The sequence below is a fragment of the Pteropus medius genome, unplaced genomic scaffold, assembly GCF_902729225.1.
Source record: "Pteropus medius unplaced genomic scaffold, Ma_sr-lr_union100, whole genome shotgun sequence".
Classification (NCBI taxonomy): Eukaryota; Metazoa; Chordata; class Mammalia; order Chiroptera; family Pteropodidae; genus Pteropus; species Pteropus medius.
The window spans coordinates 8,969-19,000 of NW_024345601.1; the positions used below are offsets into that span (position 1 = coordinate 8,969).

The window sequence follows — 10,032 nt, forward strand, 5'->3', positions numbered from 1 at the left end:
GAGGAGAACTGAGCTTGGCACACATGGTCACTCACTGATATGTACCATAGTAGCAGTGTAGCAGCCTGGATACAGACTTCTAAGTGTTCTATTGGGCCTTTAGGCCTGGAGAAAAGGTGGAGAAATACATTGGAAAGAAGCAATGGAACAGGTCTTGCAGGACTCTGAGAGGAAGTAGGGAAGCATCAACACATTTCTAAACAAAAATCCTGGAACTGTCCCATGGAAGTTGAGATGTCACAGTCTGAGACCAGACTGCCTATGCCTGGTTCTGAGTTTACTCATCTATTTGTGTGGCCTCAGCAAGTTCCTTTTTGTGTCTGTGCTCCAGTTTCCTCCTCTGAGTGGTGGGGGCAATAGCAGCACCAATCTTATCAATTATGGAAAAGGTCAAAAAGGTGCTCCATGCAGGTGCCAAGGAGAGGCACAAATGTCAGCTGTTGTTGTTTGGAATTTGTAGATGAGAGGAGAGTGAGCCATTAGCTTAACCATGGAAAGTAGATGGTTTCTAAGGGCAAAATGCATTTCTTCCCTTCCCACGTTTATCTCCTTTCCTTGTGAACTGCTCCTGCTCATGCTTATGGCCCTCGTGGTGATATCTTGTGGTTTCAGCTTCAATAATCCTTTTGTACATTTAGACCATGAGTTAGTGGACTGTGAACCTTGGACCACATCTGGCCAGCCACCTGGTTTTGCATGGCTCATGGTTGTTAAGCATTTTTAGATAATTGAGGGAAAAAGTAAAAAAAAAAAAAAAGATTAATATTGCATGACACACAAAAATTATATGAGATTCAAACTTCAGTGTCCATAAATAAAGTTTTATTGAAACACAGTGACATTCATTTATATTTTGCTTAGGTCTGCTTTCAAGCCACAAACAGCAGGGTTGATGAATTACTACGGAGACATGCAAAGTCTGACATATTTATTATCTCCTTTTTATAGAAGTTTGTTGACTCTGTTTAGAATTGAACTGCCCAGCAAGAACATCAAGTCAACCCTGAGGGTCAAGAAAGTTTTGGGCCAGCTCTCTGTGCCTATTTCACTAGCAGGAAACTTCTGCTTCTACAATCACTTAGACATTTTTTTTTTCTGCAGCCAGGTGTAAAAGCTAAGGATGAACAGTGCTAAAGAGAAACTTGGGAAGGAATGCATGAGACCAGGTGCCTGGAATGATGTCACTACTTGTGGGCCTGGAGATTCTAAGTCTGGTCGCCTGATAGCAATGACATATCTCCATCCTCTCCAGCCTACTACATATGTTCATCCAGAGGCTCCATGGAACAGTGTGAGCAAAGATTAATTCAGGGAGATCTTTTTGACAAACAGATGGCTGCACACATCTTAAATTCATTTTTAGACTTTCCTCACTATTTTCACAAAAGCCCCTGAGTTGAGAAAAATAACACGGGTTGCCCCCTTTCAACAACTGATCAACCCGCTTGATCTATAAAATTTCCCTGGGGCTGAGAGACCAGAGAAAGAGGCTGATCGCCCCATCACTACATCAGGAGTTTATTAAGGGAACTTACATACAAAGCACATCTTGGGCAGTGGCAAGACAGCACAGATATCCTCTGAACTACGTGGCAGGTGCGAAGGGGTTTTATAGGAGAAGGCAAAATGGATAGTGGTACTGGGGCATAACCTGCTCCAGATAAGGGGAAAATACTTTACATACTTGCCCAAGGCAGAGTGAGGGCCTGTTCCGGGAACCAGCACACCTTGAGCACAGGACAGGGTTAAGACAGTCTCTGAGGGGGTTTTACTGAAAACAATCTTTCTTCTGGTCTGAATCTAGCTGCTTCTAGCACAAGCATCTGGCAGTGGTCAGGAAAGGTCATGTAGTGGTCTTGTCATGGAACAGTCTCTCTTCCACACCAATGTTCTGCCTGCCTCTTTTGAGCAATGCCTCTAGACCCAACTTCGGTCATCGACTTCCTACCACCAATGGCTCCTTTCCAGATTGGTGGGAAAAACCAGTGGTTCGGAGCTAATGTACATGAGTGCACAAATGCTGTAAATTCTCCAATAATCTGCATGTTTGAAGATGCTTTTTTACCTAGAGGATTGTTTAGGGTAAGGTTAAGCAGTGCTATTTTAATGCTCTTCCTTCCTTCCTTCCTTCCTTCCTTCCTTCCTTCCTTCCTTCCTTCCTTCCTTTCTTTCTTTCTTTCTTTCTTTCTTTCTTTCTTTCTTTCTTTCTTTCTTTCTTTCTTTCTTTCTTTCACTTATTTATGTCATACAGTATTTCAGACATACTGAAAAGTACATCAAATTATCTAATAAATGACTTTATGTGTTTCTTTCATTGTGGTGTAACATATAAAACATAAAATTTAGCCATTTTAGCCATTTTTTAGTTTAGAGTTCATTGGCATTAGGTGGTACATTCATATTACTGTTATGGATGAATAAAGGGGTTTTCTGGAAAGTAACTTTACAGGGTAAATCTAATGATCAGTTCCTAACTGGGCAGGTCAAAATGAGTGGTCATGCCCCAGGGAAATAACTTTTTAGTAAAAGGTTTATCTTTGACTAAGCAAACTTTGTCCATTGTCTTTGTGTCTCTAGGTTAATACACCTTTGAAAGAAGCATACCTGTCCTCAAGAGAGCACTGTCCCATAATACATTCCTCACCTTGCCTTTTCCCACCTTTGTGTAATCTTCCTTTTGTTCCTTCCCTAATTTCAAATGTACTAAAGAAGTTGAAAATTGTTATCCTCCAAAGCCTTTTAGGTCATACTCCCTGGCATATGTCATCAGTTCAGCTCAAATAAAATCTTATAAAAATTATATATAGATTTGGACATTCTTATGTCGACATTGTGCAATCATCTCCATCATCCAACTATAAAACTTTTTTATTTTCTTGAACTGAAACACTGTCCCCATTAAACAATAACTTTACATTCGCCCTTTCTCTCAGCACCATTTTTTAAAAAAGATTTATTCTCATTAAAAATATACATTTAAAGAAATTCTAGTCAGGATGGTGGAGTAGTTAAGTGTTGTACTCTTAAAACCACATCAAACTTGCAACTAAATTATTGAGAACCACCTGAAGACTAGCTGAATTGAACTCCTATAACTAAGGATATAAAGAAGCCACAATGAGACTGGTAGGAGTAGTGGAGACTCATAATGGGCTTGTCCCACACCCACTTGTAGTGGTTAAGAATTGAGGCTATGAAGGACTCCCTGAAGAGTGAAGGGTCCTAGCTCCATATCAGGCTCCCCAGCCCACAGCTCCTGTACTGGGAAGAGGAATCCCCACAACATGTGATGTGAAAATCAGTGAAGACTCTGTCTAGGTGAGACAGAGGGCTGTTGTAAACATAAGCATCCTTTTAAAAGGCCCGAACACAGTCATATTCACTCATAAACATTCACCCTAAGCTCCAGCAAAGGGACAGTGGCTTGAAAGTGTCAGAGAAATACCAGGAGGAACTGAATTATCTGGTTTCAGGGTGAGGGCTGATGGGACAGCCCCCTCCAAGTACTGGCAAGTGGTATTGTTCCTTTGTTGAGCTCTCCCTACACATAACTGTCAAGAGCAGGCAGAAGTGCTGGCAGTTGCCATTGTTCTGTTGTTGAGCCTTCCTCTATATAGCTAGCAGGCAAAAATGAGCACCAAATCTGAATATCCATTAACTAACACTGCTTGTCCTACCCTGGTGATTCTTTGAGACTCCACCCCACCCAGTTCATATGCAGGGCCTGGACCTCTTTCAGCTGCAGTTCCACACAAGTGGCCAGCATTGGCACACACTGACAACTTTCCTAAAATCTCTCAAAGGTCCACAAACCCCAAATAAAAAAAGGTTGGTCTCAGAATGCCATGTATCTCTTGTTAAGTGACCTCAAGCCTGGCACTAGTGGCAGCTGGCCTCAATTCACAGCATAGCTTCTCCTAGATGCCTCCAAGACCAGACAGGCAGCTACCAACTGCAGATTACTTTGTAGCTCCTACCATGTGGCCCTGATTAAGGCACAGGTAGTGGCTGACTTGGGTCTGCACTAAAACACATTCCAAGAGGCTCCAGAACTAACACACCTGGTAATCAGCTTCAGATAACAGCAAAGCACCACCAAAACAGCTCCATAAATGACACACCCAAAGGGTAGATTCAACAGACACAAGAGCCCTGCTAAAGCAAATCCTGCTCTGTGGAGTCAATAGCTCATCTGTACAACAGCTCATCTGCTATAGTCACAGCCAGTCCTCACAGCAACTCAACTTAGTGGCAAGCCCACCCACTGAGGTGTCAACAATAATCAAGGCTCAGCTACAACAGAAGGGCACATACAACTCACACAAGGGAAACTGCTGGAGAACTTGGCTCAGGTGAACAGGAAGACTGCACCACTGGGCCTCATAGGACACCTACTACCTAAGGTCCCTCTGCTAAAAATGGGAGCTATAGCAGATCTACATAATAAGTAGAAAAAAACCACAGGAAATCAGACAAAATGAGATGACAAAGAAATATGCCCTAAATGAAAGAACAAAACAAAATTATAGAAAAGAAACTAAACAAATGGAATCAAGCAATCTACTAGATATGAAGTTTAAAACATTGGTTATAAAGATGTTCAATGAACTTAGAAGAAAAATGGATAAATTCAGTTTGAACTTAAACAAAGAGATAGAGACCATTAAAAAAAAAAAGGAACCAATCAGAAATGAAAAATACAATAACTGAAGTTAAGAATACATCAGAGGGAATCAATAGTAGGTTAGAAAAAGCAGAAGTTTGAAACAGCAATTTAGAGGATAAGGTAGCAGAAAATACCCAATCAGAATAGCAACCATAAAAAAAGAATTTAAAAAAAATGAAGATATTAAGGGGCCTCTGGGACAGCATCAAGCATAACAACATTTGCTTCATAGGAGTACCAGAATGAAAAAAAAAGCAAGAAATTGAAAATATATTTGATGAAATAATGACTGAAAACTTTCCTGACATGGCAAAAGAAATAGACATACAAGCCCAGGAAGTTCAGAGATTTCCATATAAGGTGAACCCAAACAGGTTTATGCAAAAACACATCATAATTAAAATTCCAAGAGTTAAAAACAAAGAATCTTAAAAACAGCAAGAGAAAAGCAGTTAGTTACCTACAAAGAAGCTTCTATAAGGCTGTCAGCTGATTTCTCAACATAAACTTTGCTGGCCAGAAGGTATTGGCACAAGATATTGAAAATGATGTAAAGCAAGGACCTACAAACAAGATTACTCTACCCAGCAAAGCTATCATTTAGAATCAAAGAACAGATAAAGATCTTCCAAGACAAGAAAAAGCTAAAGGAGTTCATCACTACCACATCAGTATTACAGTAAATGTTAAAAGGAATTCTAGAAGAAGAAAGAGAAGAGATGAAGAAGAAGAGAAAGAGGAAGAAGAAAAAAGCAGGAGGTGGAATAAGAGGAGAAGAAGGAGGAGGAGGAGGAAGAGGAGGAGGAAGAGAAAAAGAAGAAAAGAAAAATAAAAAATACAAATAAGAAAATATTGCAAAAAAACCCACCTCTCTGACAAAGAGAAACATAATAAAATCAGTGGATCAACTAACTACAACAATTAATACAAAGGTTAAAAGGCAAAAGTAGGAAGATTATGTGTAATTATAACAGTAAATTAAAGGATACACACAAACACATACACAACAAAGGAAGTAAAAAGTAATGACAAACCATAAATCTTGAGGGGTTGAGTAAAAATAGTAGTGAATTTAGAATTTGTTTGAACTTATGTGACCGTCAACTTAAAATTGACTGCTATAACCATTGCGTGGCATATATGAAACATGGTAACCACAAGCCAAAAATCTATGAGAGATGAAAGAAATAAAAATAAAAAGAAAAAGAAAGGAATTCAAACACAACACTACAGAAAGTCATCAACACACAAGAGAAGAGAGAAAGAGAATAAGAGAACAGAGAAGAGCTAGAAACCAGTCAGAAAACAATAAAATAGTAATAACTACATATCTGTCAATTATTACTTTGAATGTAAATGGACTAAATTCTCAAATCAAATAACATAGGATGGTTGAATGGATAAGAAGACAAGACCCATACATATCTTGCCTACAAAAGATCCAGTTCATATCAAAAGATACTCACAGACTGTAAATAGAGGGATGAAAAAGCATATTTCGGGCAAATGAAAACTTCCCCCACCCCCCAAAAAGCTGGGGTAGCAATAATTACATCAGACAAAATAGACTTTCAAACAAAGGCTATAACAGGCAACAAATAAGGACTTTTCATAATGATAAAAGACTCATTTTAACAAAAGAATATAACCCTTGTAAACATCTACACACCCAACGTAGAAGAACCTAAATATATAAAGCAAGTATTGACCGACATAAAGAGAGAGATCTACAGTGATACATAGTAGGAGACTTTAACATCCCATTGACAGCAATGGACAGATCTTTCAGACAGAAAATCAACAAGAAAACAACATCCTTAAATGTCACACTAGATCGGATGAATTTAATTGATATTTTTTGAGTATTTCACCCCAAAGCAGTAGAATATAAATTCTCCTCAAGTGCACATGGATATATTCCAAGATAGACCACCTGTTAGGCCACAAAACAAGTCTCAATAAATGTAACAAGATTTATATCAGATCAGCATCTTCTCTGATTAAAATGGTATAAAACTAAAAATCAATTACAAGAAAAAAATTGAAAAACACACAAACACATGAAGGCTAAATAACATGCTAATAAACAATGAATGGGTTAACAATGAGGTCAGGAAGAAATCAAATGACATCATGAGACGAATGATAATAAAAACAAAATGACCTAAAAATCTTTGAGACATAGCCAAAGCAGTTCTAAGAAGAAAATTCCTAGCGGAACTTCAAGAAATAATAAAAATAGCAAATAAACAATTTAACTTTACACCTAAAGAACCAGAAAAATAACAACAAGCAGAGACCAAAGTGAGTAGAAGGAATGAAAAAAAAAAAAAGATCAGAGTGAAAGTAAAGGAAATATTGTCTATAAAAGCAATAGAGAAGATCAATGAAATCAAGAGCTGGTTTTTTGAAAAGATAAACAAAATTGATGAACCGCTAGCCAGACTCATGAAGAGAAGAAGAGATAGACCTAAATAAATTAAATCAGAAGTGAAAGAGAAGTGACAATTGACACCACAAAAATACAAAGCATTATAAGAAAATACTATGAACAGTTATTTGTCAACAAACTGAACAACCCAGGAGAAATGGGTAAATTCCTAGAAACATACACTATTTTAAGACTGAATCAAGAAGAAATGGGAAACCTGAGAGATCAATAACTAATAAAAAAATTTGAATTAGTAATAAAAAATAAAACTCCCAACAAACAAAAATTCTGGACCAGATGGCTTCACAGGTAAAAATCAAACATTCAAAAAAGAATTAACACTTATACTTCTCAAACTCTTCCAAAAAATTGAATAAGAGAGAAGCCTCCTAAGCTTATTTTACAAGGTGAGCATTAACCCAATAACTAAACCAGATAAAGCCACTACAAGAAAAGAAAATTATTGGCCAGTATCTCTAATGAAAATACATGCAAAAAACTCAACAAAATATTAGCACTTAATTGGGATTTATTCCTAGGATGCAAGGTTGCTTCGATATCTGCAAATCAGTTAACATGATACAGCACATAAACATAATGGAGGATAAAAATTATATGATTATATCAATAGATGCAGAAAAAGCATATTTTAAATCAATCTATGATAAAAAAAAACTCTCAGTAAAGTGGGAATAGAGAGAACATATCTTAACATTAAAAAGGCCATATATGACAAATCCACAGCTAACATCATACTTAATGGTGAAAAACTAAAAGCTTTTCCTTTAAAATCAGGAACAAGGCAAGGTTATCCACTTTCACCACTTTTATTCAACATAGTATTGGAAATCCTAGCCACAGCAATCAGACAAGAAAAAGAAATAAAAGGCATCCAAATTGGAAATGAAGAAGACCTACACTCAGAAAATTATAAGACATTAAAGAAATTGAAGAATATAGAAATAAATGGAAGCATATACCTTGTTCATGGGTAGAATTAACCTCATTAAATGTTCACACTACCCAAAGCAACGCACAGATTCACTGCAATCCCTAAAAAAAAAATAAATTTTTTTCCCACAAGTAGAACAAATATTCCTAAAATTTATATGGAACCACGAAGGACCTCAAATAGCAAAAGCAATCTTGAGAAAAAAGAAAAAACTTGGAGGTATCATGCTATCTGATATCAAACTATATTACAAGGCTATAGTAATCCAAAGAGCATAGTACTGGCATGAAAACAGACAGACAGATCAATGGAACAGAAGAGAGAGCCCAGAAATAAAGCTGTATCTATGTGGTCGATTAATATATGGCAAAAGAGGCAAGAATATACAATGGGGTAAAGACAGTCTATTCAATAAATGGTATTGGGAAAACTGGACAGATATATCCAAAAAACTAAAACAAAACCATCTTCTTATACCATATACAGCAATAAATCTAAAATGGATTAAAGACTTAAATGTAAGACCTGAAACCATAAAGACTCTAGAAGAAAACATTGGCAGTAAACTCCCTGACATTGCTCTTAGTAACATTTTTTTGGATACGTCTCCTCAGACAAGGAAAACAAAAGAAAAAATATAGAAATGAGACTATATCAAACTAATAGATTTTTGCACAGCAAAGGAAACTATCAACAGAACAAAAAGACAAGCCACTGAAAAAGAGAAGATATTCACCAATGATACATTCAGTAAGGGGTTAATATCCAAAATATATAAAGAACTCATACAACTTAACACCAAAAGACAGACAGACAGACAGACAGAGATTAATAAATGGGCAGAGGATTTGAATAGGCCTTTCTCCAAAGAAGACATACAAATGGTCAATAGACATGTAAAGATGCTCAACATCACTAACATTCAGAGAAATGCGAACTGAAACTACAATGAGATACCACCTCACACCTGTCAGAATGGCTATCATCAACAAATCAACAAACAACAGGCATTGGTGAAGATGTGGAGAAAAGGGAAACCTTGTACACTGTTGGTGGGATCGTAATTTGGTACAGCCACTCTGGAAAACACTATGGAGTCTCCTCAAAAAAATTAAAAATAGAACTACATTATGACCCAACAATCTCACTTCTTTCTGGGTATTTATCTGAAGTTCAAAACACTAATTCAAAAAGATATATGTATTTTTATGTTTATTGCAGCATTATTTACAAGATATGGAAGGAACCTAAGTGTCCATCGGTAGAAGAATGCCTAAAGAAGACGTGGTACATACATACAATGAAATATTACTTAGCCATAAAAAGAGTGAAATCTTACTATTTGTGACAACATGGCCAGACCCAGAGGATATTATGCTAAGTAAAATAAATCAGATAAAGAAAGACAAATACAATATGATTTCACTCAAATGTGGAATCTAAACAAAATAAAGAAAACAGAAACAGTTTAATAGATGCAGAGAACAAACTGATCATTGCCAGATGGGAGGGGGTAGGAGGTGGGGAAAGTGAAAAAGGTGAAGGGATTAAGAAGTACAAATTGGCAATAGACAGTTACAAAATAGTCATGGGGATGCAAAGTATAGCATCGAGAATATAGTCAGTAATATTATAATAATTATGTATGGTGTCAGGTGGGTACTAGACTTACTGGGGAATCACCTTGTAAGTTATATTAATATATAACCACTTTGCTGTACACCTGAAAATAACATAATATTGTATGTCAACTGTAATTTATTTATTTTAATTTTTAATTTTTTTTTTTTTTTTAGGCAAGGCAACCCTTGGTTGACCTCGCAGATTGCAAGGACCTTGTCAGTTTATAATCCCTTATTTTTTATGCCTACAGCACCTGGTCTTCCTAGGTGGTCTCCCATCCAAGTACTGACCAGGCCCGACCCTGCTTAGCTTCCGAGATCGGACGGGATCGGGCTTGTTCGGGGTGGCAGGGCCATAGAC

General features: G+C 37.0%; 1 non-coding gene across 1 annotated transcript; it reads right to left on the reverse strand.

The window, feature by feature from the left end:
• Nucleotides 1-9,913: 9,913 nt before the first annotated feature.
• On the reverse strand, nucleotides 9,914-10,032 carry LOC120612020 (5S ribosomal RNA). Its single transcript, XR_005655340.1, has one exon. It is a non-coding gene; the product is annotated as a 5S ribosomal RNA (ribosomal RNA).